Raw genomic sequence first — 10,416 nt, 5'->3', positions numbered from 1 at the left:
GGAGGTCACTATCCTAAGCAAATTAACACGGAATAGCAAACCAAATACCACATATTCTCACTTATAAATGAGAGTTAAACATTGAGTATACATGGACACAAAGAAGGAAACAACAAACACTAGGGTCTACTTGAGGTAGTGGGTGGGAGGAGAGTGAGCATCAAAAAACTGCCTATTGGGTACTATGCTTTTCACCTGGATGACCAAACCCCATGATATGCGATTTACCCATATAACAAACCTTCACATTTACTCCTGAACCTAAAAGTTAAAAAAAAAAAAGAAGTCTCATCTTCCTTTGACATAGTTAACAAGGAGACCACTTAAGATACGATCGCTCATTCTGCTTGTACCCTCATCACACACTCCTTCTATGTGATTACTCTGAGATCTATGGTACAAGTCATTAGCAGAGAATCCAAGTACTGTGGACTTTGTGACTCCTTGGTAACCACCTATTGGGTAGAGAGCATCCTAGGATTTTCCATGGGTCTTGTTCCTTGCCTCCTGGGTGACATAATTTCTTTGTGGCTGTGTAACTCACTGGCCTACCTCATCAATACCTGGACAGGGTCTCTATCAGGAATGAAATGAAGAGTTATTCTCAAGCTGTCACAGGATTTTTTTGCTAGTATGTTGACCTACCTCTTCGTACTTGTCTCCAATCTTATGGCTTTCAACACCTGTGGTCTTGCTGGTGAATGCCCTCCTTACTCTCCAAGATATTCTTCTTCGATAGATTATTGGTGCATGCTACACAAAAAGGGAAATATGAACCAAGGAAATAGCTTGTTTTTCTGGAATATCCGTTTTGGGAAGACTTATTCTTGCCTGACAATGTTAATTTGAAGATGTAAGGCAGGAACACCGACTTTTCTGTAGTCCCAGATGCACAGAATTAAGGGAGAGAGTGTGGACTTATTTATATTGTGGCACAATTTTTAAATAATCATTTAATCTTGGGAAAAATTTTTTAAAATCCTTAATTTATTTAAACAAAAAGAAAATGCACATGCAGTTATTTCCCTTTGTTATTTGGGAGTATAGCAGAGGTAAGGAATTTGTAGGGAGGGAAGAGGTAATCAAAGAGTAAGAGATTACATAACAATGTCATAATAAAAAATAGTATGTAGCATACCCAATTTAGTTAAAATGCATTAAGATATGTATTAAAAGATGGCCACAAAATTTTTGTTAATGTTAGATTCCTCAGAAGTTTGTATTTCATGTGATTTTTTTCACTTATGTCCTTATACTTTTGTATATTGCTCATTTTTTAAATTATAAAGATGTGTTATTTATTTAATTAGAAATAGAAGTTTCACTGTAATAAATAAAAATGAAACAAAATGCGTTCGTCAACTCAAAGGAATTTATTTTAAAAATCTGACATCCAGTGAGAAGGTGAAGACTTAGGGTTGCTGAACGTAGAGAACACCTGACGTAAATAGTGGGAGATGGGCCGGGAACTCTTCCTGAGCCACAGAGAAGACACGCCTAGAACTGACTTAGAATCAGTGAAAAAAAAATTTTTTTCAGCTATTCGTCTTGTGGTTGGGATCAAGACAAATACTGTGAGCAGGGAAATAATTCTCTAAGCCATTGCTTGGTTTATCTTGAACAGAAAATAACAACAAAACCCAAACTGTATAATAGAGTCCCAATTCTGGAGCTGAAGACTTAGGAAATATTTTAAATAGCAAAATGTTTCAATGTACTTCTCTAGTTTTTAGATAAAAAGTCATTCAAAAGGAGAAATCAGAAAATGAAGTATTTTGTCCCCATTCAAGGGGGAAAAAAGTTTAAACTAGTTATCATTTGGATATAGGATGAAAGAACTGATTTCAGACTCTGTTTTTCCAATAGTACTAGCACCACCAGTAAGAAAGACATGATCAGTTCCCCAGAGATTGTGCCAAAGAAAAGTTGTACTCTTATATTCTGTAAGAATTGTTGCATTGAGATGATTTTCAAAGAAATTCCCAAAAAAGAAAAATCACAACATTCTGTTCTCAAGGTGATAAAGACTTGCTTCCCAGCCTGAACCCTGGCTTTGGAATCAGGTACTTGGAAAGCAGTTTTATTGGCTTTGGAATCAGGTACTTGGAAAGCAGTTTTATCTAAAACCTATTTCGCTTATCAAGTTAGGGTATGCAAGCTTTTTATTCTTTCTTACTCTTAGTTTTTTCATCTATAAAATGGGAGTGCTGATAATAACACAGTGCAGAAAAGAATGTGTACCTGACTTACTTTATGTGTATGTAGCATAATTCAAATGTAAGCGTAATCATGAAAATATTGATTAGAATGGGCAAAGTGCACAAATGTCACAACCAAAGTAACTTAAATAAATGTATTTTTTTTTCCTCAAAAGCCATGATTATAAGCTACTTGAGATCACTGGGGAGACCTATTAAAATAAATAGCAGCTGAGAAGATTTTAAATGTGGAGTCTTAAATCATGAAACACAGAGGAATGTCAGAAATAAGCTAGTTCAATGTGTTTATTTTACTGACACAACTAAGGCTGTGAAGGTAGTAAAGATAGTTGATCAAGGTTGAATGGCTTCTTGGTGATCATTTTGGGACTAAAATTCTCTTGACTCTCCACCTATTGTTTTCCTCCTCACAAGCGAGAAAAAATTCGCTGTAATAGAGACCCCCAACCCAACTGCAAGATGCAGCTTTATAAAGTCTTTCCTGACTACTCCTCACTACCTCCCTATCCATAGAAGTGACCTCCACTAGTCTGATAGTTCTTTAGGGGCAGAAACCATGGTGTATGCATCTCTCTGGCTGAATACAGAGAGAGAGAGATGGTGTTTCATCTCTCTCTCTCTCTCTTTCTCCTTTTCTCCCTTCCTTCCTTCTTTTATTTCTTTTCCACTCTCAGACTTCCACCAGTGCTCAGGATACATGGAGCAGCATCAAGGGAGTAAGGAAAAGTCTGGAGCTCTCTGATCATTTCAGAGCCCTCTCCTGGGGCTCATGGGTTAGGGCAAACCACAAGCCCATGGCTGCTACACAAAAATGTGGAGCAGCCCTTCTGTTGCTATGGAGAAGGTAACTATGATTTCTATTTCACTTTCTTGTAAGTCTTGGAAATGCAGGCCCAGATCTTGGCCAGGCAGGAAACCGCTCTGTTTGATAGAGTGAGTGGCAACCTGGGCCTTGTCTCTAAACTCCTTCTGCTTATGTAGGATGTGCCTGAATGTTCTGACAAAGTCAAGAGCTGCCTGGGCTGTGGCTGGGCTTTCAAAAAGCTTCCAAAATCAGGCCTGAAAACCCTCAGGAATGGGAGATACATCATGAGCCATCATGTGGAGCTGGAAGAGAGGTGCATGTGGCAGCGCAGGTGGAATATCCATCCTTATGTTCCCAGTGTTTTGCTGTAGCTGGCACATAGCTGGAGTTCAGCAAATGCCTTTTGGGTGAATGGCTGAATGATGGATATTTGGATGGATGAGGCGAGTGGATGGATAAAGCTCCGCACTGCAAAGAGATTCTGTAAAGCTTTGTCTCACTTCAGGCCTGGTATGGTTATCCTTATTTGCAAAAATCCAAACTAGGACTTTATTTAGCCTTTGAGCATGTAGAATTTCCATTCTAGTAACAAAGTATTTTCAACTGAAATAAAATTAGATAATAGGAGTATACTAAAGACCCTTTTCTAAATGTGGCCTACTTGACTATTTCCATTGCAGAAGCAACTGCTGTCTAAACAGTCCTGGCTGAACTGAGGAACCCAGAAGTCTTAGTAGGCAAAATTAGTGCCTACTCTAGTTTTCTGCCTATTCATTTAGGAATATTTCTGTTACTTACAGAAAATATAAATATCTGTTCAATTCTGTCCTCATATAGTAACACACTTACATTCATTAATTTAAAAAATGTTTAGCCAAGCCCAGAAGATTCATTTGACTATTACTAAGCAATAGAGGAAAATGAAGATGGTGCCTGACAGCACACGAAGCTGACTCAAGCTGGCCCTGTGTCACAGAGGAGTTAGAAGACAACTCATATAGCAGTTAAGAAAGGACAAGAAAGCTCTTTTGATAGCTCCTTATTTGGAATCCCAAAGCATATGACTCTAACACTGCTCTCTACTAAAGGACGAATGTAAGTTCCTAAGATTCTAATATGTAGCTGAAATTGTAAATGAAATGTTGACTTCTTCTCAACCTCCAAGCCCAGCGTTACTTCCTGGAAGCAAGAACACAATGTAGTAAAGAAGATCTCCCCAACAGAGATGAATCAGGTTTGCTTCAGCCCATTAGAATAAGGAACTGTCTAACATTTGGGGCATCCAACAAAGGGGGGCTGCATTAGTCAGACTTTTCTAGGATATGCTGTGATAGCAAGTACCCGAAAATCCTGTCAGCCCTACAATAGGTTTTCTCTAGTCCAAGTTACTGGCCATGTGAGAGTGAGCTGTATCTTTATTCTAGGAGCAAGGGTAAAGGGGCAGCCCCATCTGCAACATGCATGTCTAATAGCAGTGGAACAGAAAGATGGGAGAATGAAAACACGGCTCTGAAAGCATTTTCTCTGTAGTGGTCCATGTCTCTTCCTTTCATATATCTTTGGCCAATGCAGGACCAAATGCAGGGCCAGGTTAAGCCAGGCCTTATGGGTTGACTTGTATCCTTCAAAAAACATATATCAAAGTCCTAATGCCCAGTACTTCAGAATATGACCTTATTTAAAAGTAGGGCCATTGCAAATATAATTAATTAAGATAAGGTCATAATGGAGTGGGGTAGGCCCTTAATCCAATATGTCCGATTTCTTATAATAAGAGAAGAGACACAGACACAGAGGGAAGGCCATGTAAAGACAGAGGCAGAGATTACAGTCATGTTTCCACAAGCCAAGGAACACCTGGGCCTACCAGAAACTGGGAGAGGCAAGGGAGGACCTTCCCCTAGAGGCTTCAAATGGACCATGGCTCTGTTAACACCTTGATTTCAGACTTCTAGTCTCTAAAACTGTGACTGTGAGAGAATACATTTCTGTTGTTTTAAGTCACCCAGTTTGTGGTTCTTTATTGTGGCAACCCTAGGAAACAAATATATCAGGCATCATAAGGGGACAGGGTGGGCCAGGAAAGGGCAAAGGGAGGGACCCAGTAAGAAGGGCCAGCAAATATTTAGATATAAATGCAACCTATGATGGGAGTCCAGTGCAGTCTTTAGCAGAGACCACCCATAACCACCCATGGTTGTCTGCCAAGACAGGGATCCTGCATTAGACAGGAATGGTGGTTCTTAACTATTCCTGGGCATTAGAATCTCCTGGGAAACTTTGAAAATGCCCACATTTCAGATTCACCTTAAAAAATCTCCCACCTTCTGAGGTACTTGTTCATAGATTTGGAGCACATTCTGGGAAGTTACATTTTGAAAATAAGCTCCCCAGATTCCAAGAATCTGATGCATATCTCTGATTAAGAGCCACAGAGTAGAAGGCCAGCTTCTCCTCCAAAGTTCCTCACAATGCCAGGCTTCTAATGGTGGCTCAGGCTCAGGGTCAAGTGACTTCTTGGTGAGCTTGTTCTTTTGGTTTGCATTAAATGCATTGAAGATCTCATTGAAACTGCAAAGGCGTAGATTTCTTTTTCAAACATTTAAAGTCCCAAGCTCTAGTCAGGGTTTCTAGAATCACAGAACATTTGCTTTGATCCCAGAAGCTGGAAGGTGAGTGAAAGGACAGTTCCACAAATTTTTTTTTGACTCTTCCAGGTAAAGCATGAAGGAAGGATGATCTATACAGCTCTTGTTTTGCTATAGGGAAACTATTTTTGGTGATAATTGTTGCTCTCAAAATATGTTTGTTATAGATTGCATGTTTATCCCCACAAAGTTTGTATGTTGAAACTCTAAATTTCAGTGGGAAGGTATTAGGAGGTGGGCCCTTGGGAGAGAAGTAGGTTTAGATGAGGCCATGAGGTTGGAGCCCCCTTAATGGGATTTAGTGACTTTATTTGGACACAGATAACTTCCTTTTTTAAGGGGGGAATTTGCATATGAAGGGGAGTGACTAGAAGCATCCTAATGCCACTGAAGATATAATTCAGAACTATGATTTGAATAAACAGTTGGAAATAACCTGCCAAGTTAGCCTCTCTCCTGTGAAGTGAACAAGAGCAAGTCCTTTCCCAGCAAGCAAATCCTGCATCACTTGCCTTAAACAGATTCTCTCCACTCCCACACCTTGAGAAAGAGCTCTCACTACCTTTCTGGGCTAGGCTGTGCATCTGGCATTATCAGCCAGATCCGGTGTCATAATCACTGAGGCCACTGTCAGAACATTCAGCCAATTGGCACTGAAAGACAGCAGTCTGATTTCCCAACCTCATCCACTGTTCTGTAATTCCTCACTTCTAATTCCTTGACTATCTCCTGGAACTTTTCACTGTGCTCCACTTACTGCATTCTGCCTTTCTCCCCTTTGCCCTGGGAGTCACAGCGGGCAACTTACCAACTCTCCATAAAGCCAGAAGAGGAATGTTAGCATTCAGTTCATGTTGCACTACTCTCTAAACCTTTCATCTTCCATTCTCTGATAAAAGATCTTCCTTTGAGGCTTTTGCCCTGTTTAGTCTTGGTAACCTTTCTCAACCCAATCATGTATTATTAACCATTCAGTCATTTCCCTTCACTCTCTTAAGACTGGCATTAGGCTCTTAGTTATCCTCTCCTCTTTCACTCCTGCTGATATCTGGGGAGATCTCAACATTTGGAATCTTCATCTGTCCAACAACCTAGCTTCACAGTTCCTCATCTCAACTTCTGTTGTCCATCAATTGATAACTGTCACCCCAATCATACAAATATTAAGAGGCAAGAAAGTAGCATCTAAAAGAAATATGGATAAAGCTTATATTTTTAATGAAAAAAAAAGCAATAGAAGCAACTTGTCTCTTTATTTGGAGGGAAGGGGATGGGTGCAGATAAAGACAGACTTACGAGTTTAGAAGGTGGAAAATAAAGAAGTATTGACAAATAATTTTTAACTTCTTTGCAAAATAAAAGACATCATCTTCTGAGAGTGGGAGAAAAAATAGGTGGATTGAAGGTTTGTGGGGAGTAGCAATGGTTTAAAATACTGTAGTCAAAGAGCATGAGTGAACAAATTATCAGAGAACTATTGTACAACTGCCAGCAGGGTGTGGGCCTGTTTTGATGGGGTGGTACCAATCTGCTCTATTAAGTGACTTCCTCTAGCAGGTGCAGAGAAAATAAATACTTGGCTTCATGGAGGTCAGGTTTTTGTTGGAGAGTTATGAAGTGTTTTCTTCCTTTATTTTTTAAAAATTATGTATCCCCCATGACTAGCACGTGATAGATAGGCAACAAATATAATAATCCTTCGTATCATGCAGGATTAGTGACAAGACCCCCCATAGGTCTTGTCTGCTCAAGACCCTTATATGAAATGGTGTAGTATTGGCATATCATTTACACACATCCTCCCATATACTTTAAATCATCTCTAGATTACTTATGATACCTAATATAATGTAAATGCTATGTAAATAGTTGATATACTTTAAATAATCTCTAGATTATTTATATTACCTAATATAATGTAAATGCTATGTAAATAGTTGTTATACTGTATTGTTTAGAGAATAATGACAAGAAAAAGTCTTTACATGTCCAGTACAGATGGAAGTGTTCACTTTTCTTTGAATATTTTTGATCAGTGATTGAACCCATAGATACAGAACCCACAGGTATGGGGTGCTGACTATATTTGAACATTTTTTCCACTGTACAAGACAGTCTCTTTGAAACAGTGTTATTGCATGAAGGACCATGATATCTAAGCTGACAAAGGAGGAAAATAAAGAAAGATTATTGATATATTGGAAAAAATATATGATTCAATATAGAGGACCCTGTGAGGTTGAAAAGGAAGAAAGAGAGAGAGCCAGAGACAGACAGTCAGAGATAGACAGAGACTTAAAGAAATTGTCTCACGTAATTGTGAGTCCAAAATCTGCAGGACAGGCTTACAGGCTGGAAATTCAGGTAAGAGTTGATGTTGCAGTCCTGAGTTAAAAGACTGGAAACTTAGGCAGAATTTCTGTGTTATGGTCTGGAGGTTTAATTCCTTCTTCTTTGGGGGACCTCAGTCTTTGCTGTTAAAGCCTTCAACTGATTGGATGAGGCCCACCCACATTATGGTGGGTAATCTACTTTACTCAAAGTCTACTGATTTAAATTTTAATCCCATCTGAAAAATACTTTCACAGCAATATCTAGGCTGGTGTTTGACCAAACAACTGGGCACCAAAACTTAGTCAAGTTGACACATAAAGTTAGTTATCACAGGTAGCAATGAAAGGAGACAAGATTGTAGTTAGAAAGTTGATGATTAAACTGGTGAATCTGGAGGCAGAGCAGTATGACAGAGTCCATGGAGTGATAAATGTGGATAACTACGGTGGCAAGAAGAAGATCACTGGTGATGTGAAGATCGAGCATAATGAGTCCAGCATAATGACTGGATTCATCCACTTGGACAATGAAATCTAGGATGCTGTCAGGTGAGACAGAGAGAAAAAATGTAAACCATGAGATAGAGTTTTTACTGAATGATAGGTAATTATCAGAGGGAAGAAAGATAACCAAGAAAGTGAGAGAGGGTAATGTAGTCAAATGGCATGAACCCTAGTGGAGAGGTCTCCAACCCTCTGCTCTACCATTGAGTGACCTTAAAGAAATCACTTAATCTCTGTGTGTCCATGCTTCTTCAAATTCCAACTCTAGTTTAATATTCAAAGGCTGTTGTGGGAGTCAGCTATGGTGGTAAATGGTAAAATAGTTTGGAAAAGGCAGCCAAACCAGTCAGAGAGAAGTTAGGGTTTCTTGATACTTATAGTTATTAAGCACTGCAGTGTGTCTCGAAACAAATTTAAGGAATTTCTGGCTGTGATTTAAAGGAATTGTGGTAGCCAACCTCCACCAGGACCCCCAAATGATCCTCATTCTCCTGGTACTCCCACCCTTGCATAGGGCCTTCCTGCATTTAACAGGGCTAACTTGTGTAACAAATAGAATGTAACAGAAGTGATGGTGTGTGACTTCCAAGACCAGGTCATAAAAAGCATTGTGGTTTCTTGCTCTTGGATCACTTACTCTGGTAGCCACCAGTCACCATGACATGAGGACACTCAAGCAGTTCTATGGAGAGACCTAGGCACAAAGAACTGAGGCTTCCTGATAACAGCCATGTAAGTGAACCATTTTGGAAGCAAATCCTCTAGTCCTGGTTAACTTTTCAGATGACTGCAGGCCCATTCAGTATCTTTACGGCAAGATGAGAAACCCTGAGCCAGGAACACTCACATAAGCTATTCCCAAATTCCTGACCAACAGAAATTGTGAGTGAAAAATGATTATTGTTTTAACCTACTAAGCTTTGAGGTAATTTGTTATGTGACAATAAATAAATTATGTAAGAGATATTTGTTTCCATTGAATCTTCAACCTCTTTATTCATGCTTCCTACCTGTGTATAGACATGAAAGTAGATATTTTAAATGTATACTGACAGAAGTCTGGAGGCATCTTTATGTTGTGAGGCATTGGGTGAATATCTTTTACTCCTTAGACTTTGACTTACTCAGATGTAAAATGAAGGGTTGCCCTGATACTCGGAAGGTCCTCTCTAGCTGCAAACTCTGTAGGCAACCTCTTGAATGAGATAGTTGCTCACAAAACACATAATCTCACTATGATGCTAAATTAAAGTTCAACAGACCAATTTCATTGACTGAATTTTCATAAAACTATTTTTTCAGAGAGAAGGCAGACTGGAGCAAGTCAAAAAAGAACTGGAGAGAATGTAGGGAATTCACTAATTCTAAATTTAATCTTCATAAAGAAGTGTCTCATGACATACCTCAAAATTGTGTTGCATATAGTTCTGCCATAGTGATATACTTGATAATATTTTTATGTTTCTGTTCTTTCTAGACTTGTTTCACTTTATAAATAGTATTACATTTTACTAAATTACATTTTTAGAGTTGCTTCTATAACTATATCTCTCCAATAACTAAATGATTTGAAAATTGGAAAGAGTATATAACAGAATAGGTTATCTAGTATTTTAGATACTTAGAATATTCACACAGTGAATTTCAGCTATGATTAAATCCATCAAGTTCCCCCATTCGCTCATTTGAAAAAGGAGATTCAGCCATATTAAGTCAATTAAATTGGTTTTATGTTTATTTTATCCTCTGACCTAGATTCCTGCACTCTCCCATTGGCTTTAACTTTTTGTGGGACACTCTTGTATTGGAACTGATTTTTAGAGTATCTTTAGTGTGGCTAGTTGGTATTCCCAAGAAAGTAACAGACTCACAGTATTCTGTTTTACATTTTCCTAGTTATGACAAGG

The 10,416-nt window shown here is 38.8% G+C and overlaps 1 pseudogene; it reads left to right on the top strand.

Moving 5' to 3' along the window:
• The first annotated feature begins 282 nt into the window (after positions 1-282).
• Positions 283-849, top strand: LOC129033678 (mitochondrial carrier homolog 2-like; annotated as a pseudogene).
• The last annotated feature ends 9,567 nt before the right edge of the window (positions 850-10,416 follow it).

Source organism: Pongo pygmaeus, chromosome 2 (assembly GCF_028885625.2).
Source record: "Pongo pygmaeus isolate AG05252 chromosome 2, NHGRI_mPonPyg2-v2.0_pri, whole genome shotgun sequence".
Lineage (NCBI taxonomy): Eukaryota > Metazoa > Chordata > Mammalia > Primates > Hominidae > Pongo > Pongo pygmaeus.
This window is presented reverse-complemented; position numbering and strand designations above follow the sequence as displayed.